Source organism: Lepus europaeus, chromosome 8 (assembly GCF_033115175.1).
Source record: "Lepus europaeus isolate LE1 chromosome 8, mLepTim1.pri, whole genome shotgun sequence".
Taxonomy (NCBI): Eukaryota; Metazoa; Chordata; class Mammalia; order Lagomorpha; family Leporidae; genus Lepus; species Lepus europaeus.
Genome location: NC_084834.1, coordinates 52,230,316 through 52,242,843, shown reverse-complemented (window position 1 = coordinate 52,242,843; position 12,528 = coordinate 52,230,316).

The window sequence follows — 12,528 nt, the reverse complement described above, 5'->3', positions numbered from 1 at the left end:
GAGAAGTCTTCTATCTGCTGTTTCACTCCCGAGGTGACTGCAATGGCCAGAGCTGAGCTGATCGAAAGCCAGGAGTTAAGAGATTTTTTCTGGACCTCTCAAGCACATACAGGAGCCCAAGGACTTGGGCCATCTTCTACTGCTTTCCCAGGTCATAGCAGAGAGCTGGATCAGAAGAGGAACAGCTGGGATTCGAACCAGTGCCCATATGGGATGCCGGCAGTGCAGGTGGCGGCTTTACCTGCTATGACACAGTGCCGACCCTTCATTATGTTCTTAATAGTGTATATACGAAACACTTGAACTTTGTTCCTTTTCTGTAAATAAAAATTAAAGATCCAAAAAGAAAACTGAAAAGAGTTATGTTAAAATCAAACAAAAAATTTATGTAAAAAATTATTAGGAGAAAATTAAGTCATATAAAATGATTTTTAATAAAATCAGAGTAACTGCAATTTAAAATAGATACATGTTGAATTAAAGAATCTTAAATATAATAAAAATAATGAGGAGAAATTGAAAAACCCTGTACCAAAATGTTGTTGATGCTACTGTCTTATAATATAACTACCTTACATTACTGAATAGAAAATAGTCTAATTTTTTTTTTAGATTTATTTATTTACTTGGAAGTCAGAGTTACACAGAGAGAGAAGCAGAGGTAGAGAGGTCTTCCATCTGCTGGTTCACTCCTCAGTTGACTGCAATGGTCAGAGCTGTGCCAATCCAAAGTCAGGAGCCAGGAGCTTCTTCTGGGTCTCCCACTCGGGTGCAGGGGCACACAGACTTGGGCCATCTTCTATCATTGCTTTCCTAGGCCATAGCAGGAGCAGGATTGGAAGAGGAGCATCCAGGACTTGAACCAGTGCCATATGGGATGCTGGTACTGCAGGCGGTAGCTTTACCAGCTGTGTCACAGTGCTGGTTCTTGTGTCTTTTTTTTTTAATATAATTCAACAATGTTTGTATGATACTTAACTGGAGATCATGTTAAAATATAGGTTCTGGTCTGGATTCAGAAGTTCTACTGTTCTAACCAGCTCCTACCTAGTGCTGATGACACAACTCAAGGTGGTCCATATTTTGACCAGCAAGGAATATTTGTAACTGACAATGGAGGGAGGGTAGACATCTTTCCTTTCAGTAAAAAGTCTCAAGGTGTCCACTTAATTTTCAGTTTCCATTAATATACATGCATTCACGGAGCTGGAAGACTATATTTCTGAGGGCATCCCAGAAGGAGCTGAATTGGTGAGTTATGGAAAAGCGTGTGGGTAGACTTACATGAAAGGACAAAAAGTGTGTCATGCCAGTGCCAACAGAGAGCATCAACTACAGAGGAGGCGTGTAATAACCAGATTTAACTTATCTGGAGGAGGTCAATAGTCTCTATTCTTGACCACTCTTATGCTTGAACAATGAACCTATGAATCAGGTCACCATAGAGTTGGAGGTTTGTATGGGGCCACTCTCTCCTAATAAGTCCATTGCAAGTGTTGCAAAAAACTGGTGTTGAGTCCTTGATATGGAGCCATTCTACAGGAGACCAGGTAGTCTATTAACAACAAATCCAATATAGAGGGCTGCCTTCTGCTGTGAAAAGCATAGCAGTATGAATTCACTGGAATTGGCAGTTACTCAAGACATGACCTTTCTTTCCTTGCTTGTGATTCTGCCAACATCCAAAAATTTAGATAAAAGCTGATTTACTGACTGTCATTAAGTAACTTATCCTGTCAGTGGAATGATATGTTGTATGATAAAATAGGTGCATCAATGGGTGCATGACCAAAGGACAATTAAAGTGTTGTAATAGCCCACTGAAGGAAGGGCCAGTTACAACAGGAATTGGAAATAATTTTTCTGAGCAGTAACATGGCAAATAATTTAGGCTTTGCATGTCATGGGGTCTTTGTCACACCTAACAATTCTTCAGTTAAAGTGGGAAAAAAATCCAATAAATAAATGAATCATAATGTCTGTGTGCCAACAGACACAATAAAGGTTCTGTTGGAACTGAAACTGCAGTTATCATCTGATTACTTTGGACTTCTCATGTTAGTGCAATAGCAGCCAAAGAACAGAGTTACTGCATTGGCCAGGATAATCAAATCTAATTATCGTAAAGTACAATAGTTTATAATCAATTAAGTGAGTTCTGCAGCATACACTGCTTCCATTCCCTGTGTATATTTTGGATAGGCAATTTCATTAACTGTGACTTGGTCAAGAGAAGTTAATCAAGGACTCATACTTCATTAAGATGAGAGTGAAGGTCAGGACACAGGAATGCAATCTAGATTACTATCAATTTTGGGAAAAATGTTATGTTCATGGAGGAAAATTCTAGATATTAAATATGATCATACATGAGAATACTTTAAAAAGTTTGTGATAAATTATAAATCAAATATAAAAATAAAAAATATAAACTTTGTATATCAATATAAGCTCCATCAAGTTTAAGACACTTTCATAAGAGGTCATATCAGCCATGTAGGCCATCTTAAAGAGTCCTCAGAATTTAATGTCAATGTAATTTATTTTTACATTATTTACTAAAGGAAAATTTGCGTAATTGTAAAAAATTTAGCAGTATGGGATTAAAGCAAATCAGAAGAAGCCACGTGAGCACTATAAGGTGGCTGGTTAATTGTTTCCTACTAAAACTCTCACAAAATGGATTGCTTTTTTTGATGAAAAGAGTGAGGAGAATCCTTGTCATGCTGGAGAAGGACTGGTGACACTCTCCCAGGCATTTTTTTTTCTGATAAAGCTTTGGCTAACCCTCTAAGAACATTCTTTTATTAGGCAGATGTTTTCATTCTTTGGCCCTCAAGAAAGTCAAGCAAAATGCCTGAGCATCCCAAGAAACTGTTGCCATGATTTTTTCTCATGATCAGTCTGCTTTCACTTTGACTGGACCCCTTTTTCTTCTTGGTAGCCATTGTTTTGATTGTGCTTTGTCTTCAGGATTGTACCTGGGAAACCACGTTTCATTTCCTTTTTAATTATGCAGAGTAATAATTCAAGATCATACTACATGGCTTCATTTTCTGCCTGAGTCTCCTTCAGTTGGGAGGAGCTGGTTATTTCTAGAAGGTTTTTATAGAGAATTTATAGGAAAGGATAGCAAGTGAAATAAAAATAGGATGTGACAGAAAGTAATAAAAGTGAAAATAGGGGATTAAATATTAGAAGAAAGAAATTGTACCTCACATAATGTAGAGTTTTTTTTCTCATCTCCACTATATGCCTCAGATGAATTTAGGGATGCAGTACTGGATGTAAATTATACACACACTTGTGCAAAACTTGGTATGTAAAAGTGAACCAAAGGACATTTGGGAAGCCAGATCAAAAACATGCTAGATGTTGGTGTCTCCATGTGCATGGTGTTGTAATCAGTGTTATGGCTATGAGAAAGAGTTGGGTTGTAGTAGTAATGATATCAGTGGCAATGACCTAACCACTGGATTGCAAATAGTGTGCTGTGGCCTTTAACTCATAGTCCAGTGGTGATCACAACTTCTAATCCTGCAGAGCCTTTTAATATATTTGTATACAGTCACTTGATATATCTCTTGACATATTTAGAGTGGGTGCCTTTTTTCCTGTTCTTGGCTTATTTGAGTCAGGGTTATATCCTGCTGCTTGTTTAATTTCTCCTCATTTTAAGAAGTCATGGCAGAACAACTTTCCTATTTAAACTGGAGTTACTCTTTTCAATTGAAAACAGTCTTTCTATATAATATAATGCATTAGATTCTTGGATGAGACCTCAGCTAATTCTAAATTGTACAACTTCAGTTTCCTAAAATTATAACATTACAGTTCTTACTTAAGCATAATTAAATAAAAAACCTAATTTACTAAGAAGGAAAGCACTTGTATCTTAGGCATCAACTCATCTCTTGGTTTGGTTCCATGCCAGACTTACGCATGTGTCTGCCAATTCATCTCTCTATGTGCCACAGCTAATGCAATTGCCAAACATTCCAGGTGTCAATTGCTTTACTTATGCTATGTTGGAAAGGATAAAAAGAAACTCACTAGGAAATATTGCCAATTAAGAAAAATAGATTTTTTTTAAATGGGGCATATTATTTTCTTCTTAAATTCCACTTGGTACTTAACTTTCAGATTTTCATATGTTTTATAGATTCTAAGATGAATTTCCAGTTTGGCATGTTTATAGTTTGGCCACATTTGAATATGTACATAAGAAAATGCATTTACAGAACAGATCAATCTTGGTTTCTGCCATATCATCACCTCTCAATGGGAACCACTCCATTCCCACCATTGGTTGAGGGAAGACCCAGGCATGGCCTATCTGTGCCTTGTAATTCCCCATCAAGAATCACATGTAGTAGATACACAGTGGGCACTCCACCTAAAGACAGGAAACTATCAGGATGGTCATGGATCTATAATACTGTCTTGGCTGGCACTGTGGCTCAACAGGCTAATCCTCCGCCTAGCGGCACCGGCACACCAGGTTCTAGTCCCGGTCGGGGCACTGGATTCTGTCCCGGTTGCCCCTCTTCCAGGCCAGCTCTCTGCTGTGGCCAGGGAGTGCAGTGGAGGATGGCCCAAGTGCTTGGGCCCTGCACCCACATGGGAGACCAGGAGAAGCACCTGGCTCCTGCCTTCAGATCAGCGCGGTGCGCAGCGGCCACTGGAGGATGAACCAATGGCAAAGGAAGACCTTTCTCTCTGTCTCTCTCTCTCACGGTCCATTCTGCCTGTCAAATAAATAAATAAATAAATAATATAATACTGTCTTGTATTTAAAGATCTGCCCAAAGATTATAATGGTTAGCTTGGTCTAACACATATTCTTCTTCTTAGGAATTTGAACTACTGCCAGTTCACTAGTGATTAGAAAACTAACAGGACATACAAATTGGAGCAGAGAAAGTTAAAGGATTATGGCTGTTCAATGAGTGCATGATTTAAAGTGGTTATGAAAACCACTTGAACAATGTGGGTAGCCAGAGAATCAGATAGTAAATATAACAGACATTTAAAAATGCCATTTTTGTCTGAAACAAATTTATGATATTGCCCTTATACTCAGGATTCCAAAACCATGTATAATTTGAATAATAATAGTAACAGTTCAATTATTTGTTCAAGCTGATTGGCAAAATATCTTAGCTTCATATTCTAAACCCATCACAATCTCAATGGCTCATTGAGGTAGTGCATAATAATATTTCATTTTCCAAAATGTGTACAAAAATCCATGAATTAGAAACTATGTTTGTACATACTGTAAATACTAGACATTGCTTTCATAAGCCTAAAATATTATATAAAGTGTATACATGTGATGCATAGTTATATAAGAAATGAAGCCTGTTCCTACACTGCTTTTGGCTGCGCCATGCATGTCTTCCTATCACATCTGTGTTCTCGGTACATTGTAAGATATATGTTATGTAACATGGATCTCATATTCAGATTAATTACAAGCTGTGACGTAGTTACCACAGAAATGAAATAAACTTGATTAAAGTCAAAACTTAAAACATTTCCTTTCTATCTAAAAAGTTTACCCATTCACTGAAATGCATTCAGCAAAGAGCTGTGTGGAGGCAGCTGGATCGCAGCCTAAGTTGCCAGATCAGTTTAATCAGCTCTAGAAGGAAATGGAGTGAGAGTTGCCCAAATCATATCTCACTTGCACCCCCATCAAGTCAGCGATTCCTGTTCACCCAACTGTTACTGTGGAAGATTAAAAAGGATCCCACCTCTGGCAGCTTGCAGTGTGATTTGGAAAACAAAAATATATATAAGGAAATGTAATCAAAGGCAGGCTATGATAAGATTTAAAATAGGATCATGGACTAATTACAAAAGCACAACAATAGGCCGGTGCTGCGGCTCAATAGGCTAATCCTCTGCCTTGCGGCGCCGGCACACGGGGTTCTAGTCCCGGTTGGGGCGCCTGATTCTGTCCCAGTTGCCCCTCTTCCAGTCCAGCTCTCTGCTGTGGCCAGGGAGTGCAGTGGAGGATGGCCCAAGTGCTTGGGCCCTGTACCCGTATGGGAGACCAGGAGAAGCACCTGGCTCCTGCGTTCGGATCAGCGCGGTGTGCCGGCCATTGGAGGGTGAACCAAGGGTAAAGGAAGACCTTTCTCTCTGTCTCTCTCTCTCACTGTCCGCTCTGCCTGTCAAAAAAAAAAAAGCACAACAATGTAAAGAAAGATTATTTGGGGGCTGGTAATTAATGTTAAAGACTCGAAGGTGTGGACTCCTGTTTGACTTTAGAAGCTATAGAGAATTTCATTGTTTTAAATTTGTGAGCAGAGAACATTTTAACTCTGCTGACATACACTATAACATTACTTAAGTTTTCATTTAACTTCTTTATGGCTGGCCTTTCTTTTGTATCTTTCATATATTCATAGATAATCTAAAATTTTATAGAATATTATTTCTTTGCCATATCTTTCCCACTACACAGGATCCCTCTTATTTGATAATTATTTTCCAAATTCCAAAAAGGTTTTAAGACATTTATACACTCTTCCTTCATATTTTTCATGGTTCAATTGAAGTTTTTGGTAGATAACATCATTCTCATATTCCTCAATTTACTATTAATAAAAGAACCATGTGCTCAGTAATTTATGGGGAGTTTTAGCTTCCAACTTTGATTAGCTATATTTGATTCATATTTATTAGCGCCCCTCATGTCTGTGCAACATAATTTTTGCTATTGTTTGCTTCAGCAGGTAACAATGAATCAAGAATTCTATTCTTATCACAAAAAGCATTCTCTGTGGTGCTGTAGCCTGTGCTCATCTTCAGCAAGGAAAAATAAAAGTAAATTCAAGAGAAAATTGAGATTTTTCCAATTATTCCTTTCTACTGCTTTGTCTCAACTATTTGATATTTCGCTAAAAAGAATTATGGACCTGAATTATTTAAGTAAGTGGATAAATGGTAGCATTTTAGAGATGCAAAACTTTGCTTATAGGTGGGGTAATAGTCTGTCACCTCCAGTCTTATTTATTACATGCAGAACAGCACCACTAATTCTTCTAAGATATAATGAAACCATTTAGCGCATTATTGCTAAAATACATCAGGGAGATTCATAGAATTATCTTAAACTATATTGAATTGAATTTTAAACATTATTATGCTGCACGGTTTATCATTACAGACAAAATGCTAATTTTCTTTGTGTTTTGCAATCTTCTTGTGGATGTTCCAAAGCCTTGTTTTGTTCCCCATGGGTCTTTGGCCTTATTATAATTGTACAGTCTTTCCAAACAATTTTATGTTTTATTATTATTAATATTGTTTAATATATTCTAAATGGTAATCTAGCGGCTTACCAAATTATAGAAACCTCCCTGGGCTGCTCATTACTATCAGAGAGGAACAGTTATAAACAAGAATGAAGCTTATTGAAGTGTACTCCGGGCTAGACGGCCCCTAACATGTACAAACCTGAAATCAAAGATGCTCGGTAGACATTTCGTGCAGTGGTCACCTCCCTGCTTGGCTTGCCCACATAGTACACCTGAGTGCCTGTTTCAAGTCCATCCACATGGGATACTCGGATGAAGTTATTGGCTCCTGTGTTTCTCCTGGCCAAACCCTGACCCCTGAGGGCATTTTGAAGAGTGATTCAGCAGATGGAAGATGGTTCTCGGTCTCTGTCCCTCTCTCTGCCATTCAAATTAATGAAAATAAGTAAAATTTTTAAAAAAGAATATAAGAATAAAAACAAGTATTTCAGAAATCAAATAACGCTTCAATTTCTAGCAGAGTTCTTTCTCTTCAGTGGCTCTTGGGGCATTTTCTGCTGTTTTCCCAGGGGCATTCATGGAGAGCTGGGTTGAAAGTGGAGTAGGTGGGACTGCACGAGTTCTCACACAGGATGCTGGCATTGCAAGTGACGGCTTAATCCACTGTGCTACAATGTCAGCCCCTCAAGAAAAAGTTTATCTAGATTATTTATTGGTAATTTTGGAGTCATACATGCTCATTATTGAAGTGTATTTTGGAAAAGAGCCCACTGAATAAACTGTCTTGGGCTAACTATGTATTTGAGAAAGTTAAATATCCACTTCTTTGGGATTATTAATTGGAATGGGTTTCTTTGCTAATTCTGATGTGTCAGCACTTGAAATGCCCCTTTGATTCAGGTAAAGTTAGAATATAAATATGTTTTGACTATGACTTGACTCAATGGCCCAGGGAGACTTATCTTGGAGTTAATCCCCAAATTTCTTGGTATTTCTCAGCAACAGTAGAATCTCTGTAAAACACCTTTAGTAGAGACACTTGTACCTCTGCCATCAAGCACACACAAAAATTGAAAATCAACAATAAATAAAGTGCTTATTTTATAAAGGAGAAAAGGAAATACAAAAACTATAATTAAAAAGAGAAAATAGATAAAAATATGACATAAGAAAATATATAACTTTATGGTCATATATCATTCTAATATATTCTATTTATAATACTGAGAAAGCTGTATTTTTCAAAAGATAACAATTATTGCATAGATTTCTTAAAAATAAATACTGGAAATTATATATAAGTTTAATTTAGTGTAGATAAAAAGAGAAAAATATTATGAATATTTTTTTTAATTTAGAGAGTTCAGATGGGACACTGTCACTTTGTTATGTGATGGGAGAAATAATAGGTACTGCAGAGTTCACCTAGATCATTTGAAGACTTTAGGTGATAAAGGAAAGGGATTAAATTCTGTCTCCTAATGCCTAGCCCAGTTATGTTCCCTCTCATCACAATGTTCTAGGGGAATAAATATAAGATAGGCTAGAGACACAATTAGATATGGATATAGTTTCAAAATACAAATATATGTGTAAGTTTCTACAGAAATATGTACACACTATTAAAATATTTAAAAGTAATAGCATTGGGATAGGAGCTACTGTATATGGTAAATGGTTACCAATAGACAATAAGTCAGCGTTCTTAGTGTTGTCAAATTTTATGAATGTCATTGTGTGTTTTTGTGTAGAAGAAGATGCATATAATTTACTTGGATCTTTTGGCCCATCAGCTGATAACCACTCATATGAAAAGACACATTAGTCATATAACTGCTAAATTTTATTGAGTGTGATAGAACATACATCAGGATGATAGAACATATATAAATATATATATATATATATATATATATATATATATAAAGTTAATTATATTCGCCTTTTTTAAACTTAAATTTAACTTACTAGCAAACCCTTTACCATAGTAAATGCGTGGACAAAGTATATGGACCTGACAGCAGTAGCTAACCCTCAAGGCAGTGGCTGTTGCTGGTCATGACATTGCTTTCGAGTGTCAAGAAATGTTCATGTTGCTGCTATTGTAAACGTTTGAGAAGAGAAACCACTGTTGACAGTTCTATTGACATGTCTCATCTGATTTAACAAAATAATTCTGAAGAAAGAATCATTTCCTAATTTTTATATATTTCAAAAACGTGAAAACTTTCTTATAAAGTAATGAAATGACTAACCTTATAGAAACTATTTTGAAAAAAACACATAGGTGATAATGTAGATTGCTGCCATTTTGATCAACAGGTGATGGTGCTTAGCAGTAATTGCATCTTCCCAGTTGGATTCCCTGTAAATTTGTGACATAACAACTTTGTTGTCCCTAGATTACTACTTCTTTTCAAAGAACAAAACCAAATGTGAGTGTACTGCAAATAATTCATGGGAAACGGAATCAAACATTAAGTTCACTGTGGTGCAGAAAAATTTTGAAATCCATGAATAGTTTTTTATAACACACATTTTTCACGAGCTGTTTGAAGACCCCTTTGTATGCATGGCTTTACATTTTTTTTGCAACAGAACAAACACCTTTTATTTAATTTCTTCATGAACTTTTAGAAGTATGTAGGGATATAATCCAATTTTATTGTCTATAATTTATCCTTTTCTGTAGAGCAGCCTTGGATTTGAAAATAAGAATTGAAATAATTTTACATTTGCATAAATTGAATTTACAATAATTATATAAATATATTTACAAATTAATTCATCCTCTTGCATTAAAATGTTTTAGAAATGGTTTCTTGATTTTGATTTTTTGGTAATTCTTTAGTAACCAAGTGTGCCTTTTCTTGATGTAATGAATATTGGTTTTCTGAATGTAAATTCTAAAATTATATTTTACATTATTTATCTAATTTATTTATTTATTTATTTTGCTTAATTTATTTTATTTTGACCAATACGACGCTGTTTAGAATGAGAGGATCTTCCTCACTAACTCCCTATCCACAGATATGTGGAATAATGATGTTATAGTGCTCATGGGGCAGATTCTTTCCACAGGATAAAATAAATCCAAGTGTGTTGTGTATAAGATGTAATGTCATATTCCAAATTTATATTTTTGGAGCAATTATAAGTTAATTATAAATTATATATGAAAATTCCATTAGAACCAATGAACAGAAACACAACATGCCTCTCCTTAGTGCACTAATCAAGATGTAAGAGAAAGAGACTATATTCTTGGTGCTGGTGTTTGGCTTAGCTGTCAAGATACAAATTAAGCCATTTACATACCATATTGGAAGGCCTGGGTTCAATGCCCATCTCTGACTCCTGATTCCAGTTTCCTATTAATGTAGATCAAGGGAGGCAGCAAGGAAGTCTCAAGTAATTGGGGCCATCCACATAGAGACCTGGATTGAGTTTCTGGTTCCAGGCTTTGGCACTGGCACATCCTCAGCTGTGGGCATTTGGGGAGTGAGTGTCTTCCTTCTATCCCATCCTCCTCCCCTTTCTGTCTCTCAAACTAAACAAAGCAAAGCAAACCAAAACAAAAACAAACAAAAAACCTACATCCCAGATGCAGAGGAAGCTCTGAGGGAATTTCCATGTTGCTTTTATTTTTTCTGTAAATTTTACATGCAGAACATATATATATAATATATATATATATATAACATATATACACACACATACATGTTTGTGTTTACTTGTCCTGATTTTATATATATATATATATATATATATGTGTGTGTGTGTGTGTATTTGCATTCCTAAAAACTTTCAATAGAGTAATATACAATAAATTCCTTAAATTGCTCTCAAATTAAGATTCCAAAATCTTAAGACAGCGGTGTTGTAGAAGTCTACCAAAAAAAAAAAAAAACAGTTTTCTTTTATGTTCTTTGTCTTTCCAATGTAAATATCTAGAAATAGGGTGGAAAAGCTGTAATAGATAATTTTTTAGAGTAAACAATTTTAGATGCCAAAAAGAAAAAGTAGAGCAAAGAGATCCAAGCAGGAAAAATTGTCTTCAAATGTTAATTAAGTGTCTGAGCCAAAATGAGAATTTCAATACATTTTTTTAACCTTTCCTATTACAAAATCCTAGAAGGAGGGCTTATAGTTATGCAAAACTGAATCCATTCATAACAGTGTTAATATTTGACAGGTGATTCACACAAGGTCAAGTACTTTTCAGTACTCCAAAGGAGTAAAAAGAATTAGAAATGAAATACACATAAATCAGAAAAAAAGAATATCCCAACAGGAATAAACTGAGATGGGGGTCATTCTTCCTAAAGTACAGCCTCTAAGTTTGGAAACTCTGGCCTAAGGCCACACGTAGGAAGGCGAGTAGAAGCAAGGAATTTCCTCAGGAAGTGTAAAGTACCAATGAGTTACTTAGTCCATCACTACTCAGTTTCCCTCCCCTGAGCCTGTGATTGCAAAAGCACTGGCAATGGGATACTACTCCCTCCTGGGTTCAAGTCAAGCTGAGCCCTACTCTTTAAAACAAAACAAAACAAAACAAAACAAGAAAGCCACTCAACACAAGAAAACATACTTTCCTAAAGAGGGCCAAGGTATGTCCTGTGCTATTGAGAAATCATTCTTATCTCGACTTGGGTGTTGTATGTAGGCAAGTCTCCCTGATTGCTTCTTATAATTTATTCAAATATGAAGTCCATGCCATGCACATAGTAGGATTCTGTGTTAGAACTCCCTTTCCAGAGAAGGCACAGTCAGTGGATTTCCAGACATGAATCAGGGAAAACAGACCATGTGTGGTGGCATTTAGGAAGTAGGACTTGTGTGGGGAGAAAAGCCCGGATGATCATTTGACTTCTCCTTGCTCCTTAGAATGTTTGACTTTCATAAAAAAATCCTAGCATCTCATAATGGAAGAAATTACAGCATAACTATACCGTTGAAAAAAAAGCTGAAAAAAAGAAAGTCTCCCAGATTATATATGCTATAATATGAAACATTGGCCTTGGAAAATCATCCTGCGCACAAAAGCAACACTTCTTTCCTTACTGAGCTGTCTGTGCCATTTGTGCTTTGTAGGTTTTTAAAAAAAAAATATTTAGTAAAGTAAAACGCTAGTACATATTTAGAACAAATATTTACAGTATTTGTAAGGACCATAATTTTCCACACTCAGAATGTGCATAATTACATGGTAATAACAGCAGAAAGAACATTTCCTGGCAATTAGATTCTGATA